General features: G+C 33.2%; 1 long non-coding RNA gene across 1 annotated transcript; it reads left to right on the top strand.

Annotated features, from left to right (window-relative positions):
* Window positions 1-6,446: 6,446 nt before the first annotated feature.
* On the top strand, window positions 6,447-9,899 carry LOC120073214. The gene is made up of 3 exons (XR_005480699.1): window positions 6,447-6,646; window positions 8,516-8,566; window positions 9,497-9,899. It is a non-coding gene; the product is annotated as an uncharacterized LOC120073214 (long non-coding RNA).
* Window positions 9,900-10,248: the final 349 nt, after the last annotated feature.

Genomic DNA, 10,248 nt, shown 5'->3' on the forward strand with positions numbered 1-10,248 from the left:
TATTTGAATGAGTTTAAATATTAAATTTAATATGAATGGAATTCATATTAAAACTATAGATTAAAATTAATGCGCATTAGATGCACGTTAAAATTATAGGTAATATGAGAGAAAACATAATTGAATATGATTCAATTATAAGGTTAAATTAAATATGTGATATTTAATTTAATAATTAATTAATTATCTAACTTAATTAAATTTAATTAAAATTGATATAATTAAATTAATTGAATTAAAAATATAGGTTATGAGAGAGTGATGTATTAGAATATAATTCTAATGCATATTAATTAAATATTATATATTTAATTATTATTGATTAATTTTATTACTTAATAATTATTTGATTTATTTTAATAAATTAAATTTTGATTTAATTGAATATTTAAGTTAAATAAATTTATTGTCATTTAATTAAATAAAATAAATTTGATTTAACTTATTAGTTAAATAAAATTTAAATAAATTTGTTATAACAAACTCCCAATGTGGGGAGTTATATGGGAGTGGGAGAGAGATCTTCAGAGGAATCAAGATGGTAGATCCAATAATTGGTGAAGCCCTCTAGAGTCATCAACGAAAGTAATGGATTCTAAATTTGTCATTAAAATCTGAAAAAGATCTGGATTTTTTTCAACCCAACAATTGCTATTAGAGTCATCTCAAAATTTTAATTAAAAAAAAAATAAATTTTGCTTTTTTTATTTAAGGTGGGATATGCATTATGATATTGGGTTTTGTTGTGAACTATTTTGGTTAATTGGTCTTAGAATTTATAGTTTTTACATGATTCATTTATGTAAAGGCCTCTACGTTTTGGGCATTTAATTGTAAATTAAGTCTTTTGTTAGTTCGGGTCTACATTAGTTTTCTGACAAAGATCGGTGAAATTCGAGACCATTTTTGGCCAAAACGGCGGAAAACGAAGGTACAAAGGCTGGAATTAAAAAAAAATGCGGCTAACACAAGCGTGACATCATCATCATATGCATCACAAAGTGTGACGTCACATTGTTCAAGTCCCGGAATCAGCCCTTAAGGGAGCAATTTATTTACTTACCCCTGAATCAATGAATAAGTGAATTTCGTCTTGTGTAGCTGAGTTCCTAGCTCCCCAATCAGACGAATCCCCAAAATGGTAGTTTTGAGTCGACAATCTGGCCATTCACACCCATGCAAATCAAAAGACCACCCTCATAGGCAGGAACTCCCAACTCACTCAGGATTAAGGTCATGTTACCTATGGTCATCCTAGTGAAATGAAAATCTCTGTCATGAACGGTATTATATAACGAGACTAAACATTTCGTAGTCCGATCTTATACAAACTCTTTTGTATAGAACATCCCTCTCGCATGTCTAATACATGAATGGTTAGGATCAAATCATTTGTAGCACTTTACAACACTTATAACATCTACAAAGCGGGCCACACTCGTAGCATCATCAGAATATGAGTTTCCTCTTTTATCCATATACTACAGACCATTTAGGTTATCACTTAAAGCACGATCTACTTGTATGTCATCACATATATGCTTAAGTTACAACAATAACCAGGGATCTTAGTTTATTGGTTTGTGGTTAATGCAACTAAAAAATCTCATATTTCAAAGATAGTAATGAATGAAATATCTTATATTATTACATCATAAAATGTTTGTTCATACAGGTGTTTATGAACTATAGGACCCAACGAGATTTAGGGCATCAACCCCAACAAAATGATCCTCCTCAAGGAAAGTAGCGTTTATCAATACAAACACATTATTTTCCTTAGGATCATAAAAGTAACCCCCTCGTGTCCCTTTAAGGTAGCCTACAAATAGGCACAACCTCGAACGTGGTTCTAGTTTCTTAAGATTAGCCTCAAGCACATGTGCTGAGCAATCCTAGATGTAGAAGTGACATAAACTAGCTTTACACCCGTTCCACAACTCCAAACGTGTTCTGGCAACACTCTTGGAGGGAACATAGATAAGGATGTAAGATGCAGTCTCTACTGCAAAACCCCAAAACGAGTCCGGTAAAGAAGCGTAACTCATCATCGATTGAATCATATCCAATGGGGTTCTATTTCTCCTCTTCGATAAACCATTCTGCTGAGGTGTACCAGGTGCTGAGAGTTGGGAAACGATTCCATGTTCTATCATATAGTTCTAGAACTAAAAATCCAAAAACTCTCCACCTCGATCAGATCAAAGTGTTTTAATCCTTTTACTTAATGCGTATGAAACCCGAATTTTCATTTTTCCTACTTAAGTAGGAAATAAAAGGGATTAACTAAGTATAAGTTAAATCATATGTTAAATAGTAGGAAAATTCTAAGTGTTTAAATAAGATTGTTTAGTAGCTTTGAGATAAGCCTTAACTAGTAAAAATTTGGTTAAATATGAATCCAAAAAGAACTATGCATTGAAGGCTAGGAAAAATAGCTAAGTATTAGATAATGTGTTGGCTTTGTGCTAAGCATTGGTGTTGTGCCATGCGTTGGCCATTAGAATTTGAGAGGATATTTGGGTATTGAAAGATGCTGAAGTATGGCCGAGAGGAAAGGCTATGGGATAAGCATACGGCAGCCAATGTTTGAAAGGTTAGTAGAGCATGCGGTAGCCTCAAGTTGTGCGGACATAAGCGCAAGGTGCTGGAGATGCGTGCACGGGTTGACCGTGTATGCGGCGATGCTACACGATGATATGCGACGATGCTACACTATGGATGCGGCGATGCTACGCAATGGATGTGGCGATGCTACGTGATGGATGCGGCAATGCTACGCGATGGTGCTATGCGACGGCCTTGCTAAAGGATGAGCTAGGCGATGAAACAAGCTATGGTGGACGCATGGTGAATTGTCCTTGCGTTGCTAAGGCTTGCGGTAATAAGGTTTATGAGGTTGGTTGTGTTAGTCTTGAACAAGAAACTAAGGATGTGGACAAGCAACAAATACATACATGCGTTGGTCATAAGGGATGCGTTAGCAAGAGCCTAGGCGATGGTGAGCTATACCATGAGGTGTTAAGTTGAGAACCAAGTGGATGCACAAGATAAGGTTGCGTTAATTGGAAATGGCACAATCGAGGTTAGTAGGTCGCATATGGGGAAAGGTGCTAGGCGAAAATGGCTTGAAGGGTGTTATGTTGAGATTAAAAAGACACCTCAAGGGCACAAAGATTGGATGGACGCATGCGCCAAGGGGTNCTGTCTCTTATACACATCTAGATGTGTATAAGAGACAGGGTCATAAGGGATGCGTTAGCAAGAGCCTAGGCGATGGTGAGCTATACCATGAGGTGTTAAGTTGAGAACCAAGTCGACCCAAAGGTTGTTATGCGTTGGTGATGTGCTATGTGCCGAGGACATCCGAGGCATGTGGATGTATAGGATAAGGCTTGAGCAAATAGTATTCGGTGGAAGAGGGTTTGTCATAATCCTAGTTGAGCGCATAAAGCAAAGGTAAGTCATGCGGTAGAGGGCATGCGGCCAAGGAAGAACCTTGCGAGCATCTAGTATATGTGACCAAGTTGCATCGATGGGATGCACAAGGTAAGGTTGCGTTAATTGGAAATGGCACAATTGAGGTTAGTAGGTCGCATATGGGGAAAGGTGCTAGGCGAAAATGGCTTGAAGGGTGTTATGTTGAGATTTAAAGACACCGCAAGGGCGCAAAGATGGGATGGACGCATTCAAAGTCGTCATCCAAACATGTGGCTTGTTAGGAAGAAATCTTAAGCCTTAAGCAAATGAGGTAGATGCACAAGAAGACATGCAAAATGAGGACTAATTAGGAGGAGACTATGCGTTGATGAAAGAACGCATGCGTTCGTAGCAAGACCATGCATCGGTCATGAAGTTACAAGAGAAGGAGATTCTATTGGACAAGAAGGTCTGAAAGTAGCATCAACTTGGGACGAAGAGTTATCCCAGAATACTCATGCGTTTGTAGTGATTCTAAATCCACCTGAAAGCTATGAGAGTCTAGTTTTCAGGGTAGGGCTGTTGGAGAATGAGGACAAGACTGAAGGGTCGAGCTGTCGGGTAAGCTTGGGCCAGCCTTGATGTAATTCCGGCCAAACCACGAGAAGTACTGAGCTAAGATTTTAGGGTAAGCTTTCTGAAACATTTTAGAACATGTTTGCAGAAAGAAGTATCTTAAAATAAGTTTTGGAACTATAAGTAATCTGAGCTTTAAGTTGAATATGGAATTTAGGGTTCAAAAGAAGAGCCCGGGAAGATCAAGGAACTTCTAAGAGAAATATTCCTATCCTTATCAAGGTGAGTGGTACTTTCCTTTAAGTCTTAAGCATATCTTTTAGAGTAAGTTGTATATTCTTATGTTATGAATGAGTATCTATCATGAAAATGAGATTATGTGATCGGGATGGTCAGGGGGTCAATAGACCTAGTTCCTGAGCCCGGAAGTTTACCTCACGGGATGGTCAGTAGACCGAGAGGTCTAGTTCCTGAGTCTGTGGGAGGATCCTCGTATGGGATGGTCAGAGGGTCGACAGGCCTAGCTTCTGAGCTCATGAGCGGGGAGCTATGTGCACATAAGGGACATTGGGAACAAAAGGGAACGCAAANATGAGCGGGGAGCTATGTGCACATAAGGGACATTGGGAACAAAAGGGAACGCAAAAGAGTAAGCGTTTATGTTTAGTAACAGTTAATTATCTACCGTGTGTGTGTAGGTAGGTAACAGACTCATTCTAAGTAGTTATCAGTTTAGTTATCTACCGTGCGTGTAGATACAATTGAGAACAGACTCATTCAAGGTTGAGGTTTGAATGTAACCTCGTATTTATGATATGCTTGTTATTTATGAGTTGAAATAGACTTTAGAAGTTGCTTACCACTCACTGAGCTTTGTGAAGCCCATTCTTTTCTTTCATGTTTTCTTCCCAGGTAGAGAAAGGTGAGGAGTTCTAGGGTGTTGCTAAGGTCAAGGTCTGGCACATGCCACAGTCGCACTTCCAGAAGGTTTTAAGAGTGGTTTTTGTGAACCTTGTAGTTAAGTCTTGGAGTTATATAAAATTTACATTGTTGTGAATAAAATGGGCCTACTTATTCAGTTGTTGTTTATCTCCTTGACTTAAAGTTTACTGAGAGTAAAGAGGTTCAGATGGATTATAGGTATCACAAAAAGGGTGGTATCTGCAGTCCCTCACGCCTCTTCTCGGGCTCAGGAGTACGGGCTCGGGGCGGGGTGTGACAATGCGTTTTCAACTTCAGCCTTGAACTTTTTTAACTTTTTAAAGGATTCTGATTTATGTTACATTAAATAAACGTACCCATACCTCGAATAATCATCAGTAAAAGTGATGAAGTACTCGTAGCCTTCCTTAGCTTGCACATTCATCAGACCACAAAGGTCTGAATGCACTAACTCTAGAAGCTCTTTGGTCCTATAACTTTTTCCAGTAAAAGGTCTTTTAGTCTTTTAGTCATTTTGCCTTTAAGCAATGATACCTCAGCGAGGCAGGAGAAAAGTCACCGCTGGGGTGATCAAGTGCCCCTTCCCTGGGATAAGACAATCTCAACCATTTCAAATGAGTGTTAAGAATATTTAGACGAAAAGTAAGTATGTAGTTGAAAAGTATGTAACATATAAAAAAACAAAATGAAACAAAAAATTCCTAGAATATTTTCCAGCAAGAATTAGTAAAAAATAGAGATTGTTATCTGATGATCCAAATTTAGATGAATTGAAAATGAAATTATTGAAGAAATGTGGTGATATTCCATTGGCTGCTAAGATGATTAGAAAGATTTAATTAAAAAAAATCATTACATAGTAAAAGTATAGGGCAATAATAGGAAGAAGAAGAAAAAAAAGAAGATGATAATGAAATTCATGGAGAAAAATTAGGAATCAAAAGTTTTGATTTCTCTATGGTTTCTCATTTTATTTAATCATATTTCTACCAGAAATGTGATGGGTTAATTATTGTTCATTGCCAACAAAGAAAGAAAGAAAGAAAGAAAGAAAAATTTTAGCAATTAAAAAAAATTACAGTTTATATTTTATTCAAACAAAAGTGGGTAAAATTATTGAATAAAAAAGTTACAAAACACAAATAGTAAAAGAATATAAAAAAAAAAAAATGTATTAGATATCTCAGACATATGAACTCAACTGTACACCTCAAATTCATACATATGAATTTAGACCAAATAATTTTTTACTCCAAAGATAGATATATGGACTTTATAGTCATATAAACTCCAAACATTTTATATCAATTCAGCCTCCCAAACCGGTTAATGTAAACCCAACTTGTATTTAATTCCTCACTGTGACTTCAATTTCGGCGAAGTTGGTGAGTTCTTTTTCGAGAGAGAGAAAAAAAAGTGAAAAATCCATTTTTCATTTAATAACATGGACACGTGGCGGATATGTAGGTGGGAAATTCAAAGTTCATTGAATAAAAAGTTGCTTTACCAATTTTTATTACGCAGAAACAAAGTAAATAGAAGTACTTCTGATCTGAAGACTGAACAGAGGCAGCGATGGAGAAATCTGCGGTGGCGGCGGCAATTTTGTGCTTCTTCCTACTTTCTGCGGTGGCGGTGCCGGTGCTGGTTTCAGCCGACGCTGCTGACTGCATCGACGGCTGTTTCACCGCTTGTGTCCAGAAAGACGGTGAGTTCTTTCTCTTTTTTAAAAAAAAAAATTCGGGTTTCTTCGTATCTCAATTCTCAAATTGAGCCCTAGTTTCTTTAGAGAAAAGTATTGGGTTATTAACTTATTATTTTTCTTTAATTTCTGAAATTAAGTACAGTGATTTTTTCCAGCGATTCATTATTGGTAAAGAAATTTGTTTATTGTTTAAATATATTTAAGTTGGTATAAATATAAATATTATATTATAGCCAGTCTGGAGAAAAAAACCTTCAACAACACAAAATTGATTTGCTTCTAAACTAGAGAAAAATTGCGAATCAACGAATCAGATAAATTCTACCTTGTAAAAAATTATTATAATCACACAGGCTTCAATTACAAGTCCACTGCATCATACCAATCAACCATTGAACTAGTATATCAAACGTAAGTTGCGTTTGGTTTAATTTTAAGATAATTGTAAATATAGCAATCAAACTCAAAATATTAAGGAGATATGGTATAATATAATTTATAAATATGACAAAATTTAGATAGAAAATATATAGTAAGTAGAACTTTCGATCATATCGTTATTAGGAGTTTATCATAATAACTATATTATTGGTAAGAGTCTATCAGCGGTATTTAGATAGAGAACATATAGTAAGTAGAGTCTTTCGACCATATCGTTAGTATGAGTCTATCATAGAATTTATCAGCGGTAGAAGTTCATTAATGATAGACTTTGCTATATTTATAATTTTTGTTAAGAATGTTGTCATATACTTAAAATTATTATCCCTAAAAATGTTACAAATTACCATTATCTTGACTTGTTAAATGTTTAATTTTGAAAATAACTTATTTTAAAATAGTATTTTAAATAATTTTTATCAAAATAAAAATAACTTTTTGGAAAAATATATATATTTTTAGTCAATCCGATGTACTTTTCTTTTCTTTTTTTTTTTGTGTGGGACAACTGACAAGTACTACTACTCTAGTAATATTTTGTTACGATGAGAATATAACTCTTCCAAAATAAAACCTGAAGTGAATATTAAGGGCTCTGTTTGATAACTTTCATCTTTTTTGTTTTCCATTTTTAAATTATGCTTGTGGTTGCTCAGGTTCTTTACCTTTTTATTTTTGAAATTATACATGTCAGTCTTACAAGTTCTTCACCAAAGCACTCTCATGGATTAGAAAATTTTAAGATAAAATTATTAAAAATATTTACAAAGTATAGCAAAATTTTGAAATTATGAATGATAGACGTTAATATACACTAATAGACTTCTATCAGTATCTAATCAGTGTCTATCAACGACACTGATAAACTACTAAAAATATTTACAAGTCTATAAGTATCTATCAACGTCACTGATAGAAATCTATCAGTATCTATCAGCGTCTATTATTGATAGTTTTAAAATTTTGCTATGTTAGGTAAATATTTTGATTCATTTTTCTATATTTATAAACAGTTCTTTTTAATTTATTTTTTGTTAATTCCTATACTTTCAAAATATTTATTTTGCTATCTATACTTTAGTTCAATTTGATCTCCATACTTTAGGAATGTTTATTTTGTTTCCGTTGTACTTCAATTTTGGTATCTTAATTTTTCTATTTTTAATAAGTGACCATTACGGTTCCTACAAATGAAATTGAGAATAAAAAGAAAAGAACCAAAATGTTTTCTTTTAAAAAATATAAAAATCAAAATAAATTTTTCATTAGCATAGTGACAAAAAAATGAACAAAATAAAAATAAAAGTATGTGGAGTATATGAATCAAAATAAATCAAATTAAAAAATAGGGATAAGTAGGGTTTAAATGGGTAAAATAAATGAAAATATTGTATAGATTTAATTTAAAAATGATGAGTAATTGGTGTGCAGCGAGGCTGACGCAGCGTTGTGAGGGCAAGTGTAGAATTAAGTGCGGTCCAGGTATTTATTTATTGCAATTAACTTCTTTTTTAATTTAATTCTATATTTTATCATTTCTTTAACCATATTTCTATTCATTTTCCCTATAATTTAATTATTGATGTGATATGAAAGTTGATACTTAGGTCTCTTTTATGATTTGAATATCACTTGAAAATCATGAGAATGATAAAATATAAATGGCAGGTGCTAGTTCCATTATTATTATTATTATTATTCTAATAAATTCTTTTATCGTTCATCTTTTTATTATTATTATTATTATTATTATTATTATTATTATTATTATTATTATTATTATCATGATTGTTCTTCCAAATAAAGAAGCTTATCTTTTTATTTTGAGAATTGGATTTTTATCATCTTTTGAATAAAAAGGTTAAAAATTGAATTTGTAGAAGTTGGGTTTTGTTTAGTTTTTTTTTTTTTTTTAAAATTAAATTCATAAACACTACTTTCATATGTAGGTTTTTCTTTTTTCTTTTTTAATTAATTTTTCAGAGATTTTTTTGGAAGTTTTTTTTGCCATTTTTTAAAGAAAAAGGTATTGAAATTTTATTTTTTTTAAAAAAAAAAACAGATCTTGAAAATGTATTTTGTTTTTAGAATTTAGTCATGAATTGACTGATCATACCCTTTAAAATAAGATATGTCATGTAATAAATAGTAGATTACATGAGTGATTTTATTATATTTAGTTGGTTTTTGTATAATGGAGTATTGAGATTTTATCTTCCTTTTTTTTTCTTTTTGAAATTCTATAATATTTGGGGTTAAAGAGAATTTGAACCTCTATATAACGTGTTGGTCGAAAGTTTATGTCTAAACTAGTTGAGCGATTTCGTTAAATTGTGTCAAACCAACCTTGATTTTGAAACGACATAGCTTGCTTCATTAGAAATAATTAAGGATGTAAAAATGTGATTGCAGATAACGAAGTTGACGAAAATATTACTCGTTGAGACACATCAAATAAAAAAGGGCATCAATGTTGCGAGAAACTTACCTCCTTCTGTTGTAATAAAGAAAGATGAGGAAAAATAGTACATGTATGTCATAAACCAATGCTTTTTTTCCCACATGTTGCATTTTATAAAAATGCTCCTTTTGTGGGATATGTGTTGTTTTTTCCTTTTGCATTTGAATTAAACCATATTGTTTGGTATTGTGGGAGATCAATTTCAGTCTAACATTGAGGAGGTGTTGGGAGAGTTGAGTTGGTTGGGAAAAAACGTCAATCTAGAGAAAATAAAAACGGTGAATTTAAAATCTGTCGTTTTACTTCCTCTCAACACTCCCTAAATCGGTGTGTTTTCTTTAACTCTCTTCTTAACTCCCTCGTTATCCTCCTCTGTCATTTCTCTATCTCATCTTCTCTTTTCTTCATCGGTCTGTTCTCTTTGTCTCCTCTGTTTCTCTTCCTCATATTTTCTCTTCTCGCTCGATCGTATGGATTTTTTCTTGTTAAACCGTTCTTTGCTCTTCTATGTATATTTTCTAGGGTTGTTTTGTGGTTTTTTTCTAAGATCTATGTCGTGTGTGGTTATTTATTGTAGATCCAATTGTTTTTATTCTTCGCCGTTTGTTTGTTTAGATTTACTTTTTTTGGAAGTTTCTGTTGTGGGCCTTGGATTTGTCTTCTCCCTTTTTTTTTTTTTTTGGTGGTCGATGATCTTTTTTTC

Source organism: Benincasa hispida, chromosome 1, assembly GCF_009727055.1.
Source record: "Benincasa hispida cultivar B227 chromosome 1, ASM972705v1, whole genome shotgun sequence".
In the NCBI taxonomy this organism is placed as follows: Eukaryota; Viridiplantae; Streptophyta; class Magnoliopsida; order Cucurbitales; family Cucurbitaceae; genus Benincasa; species Benincasa hispida.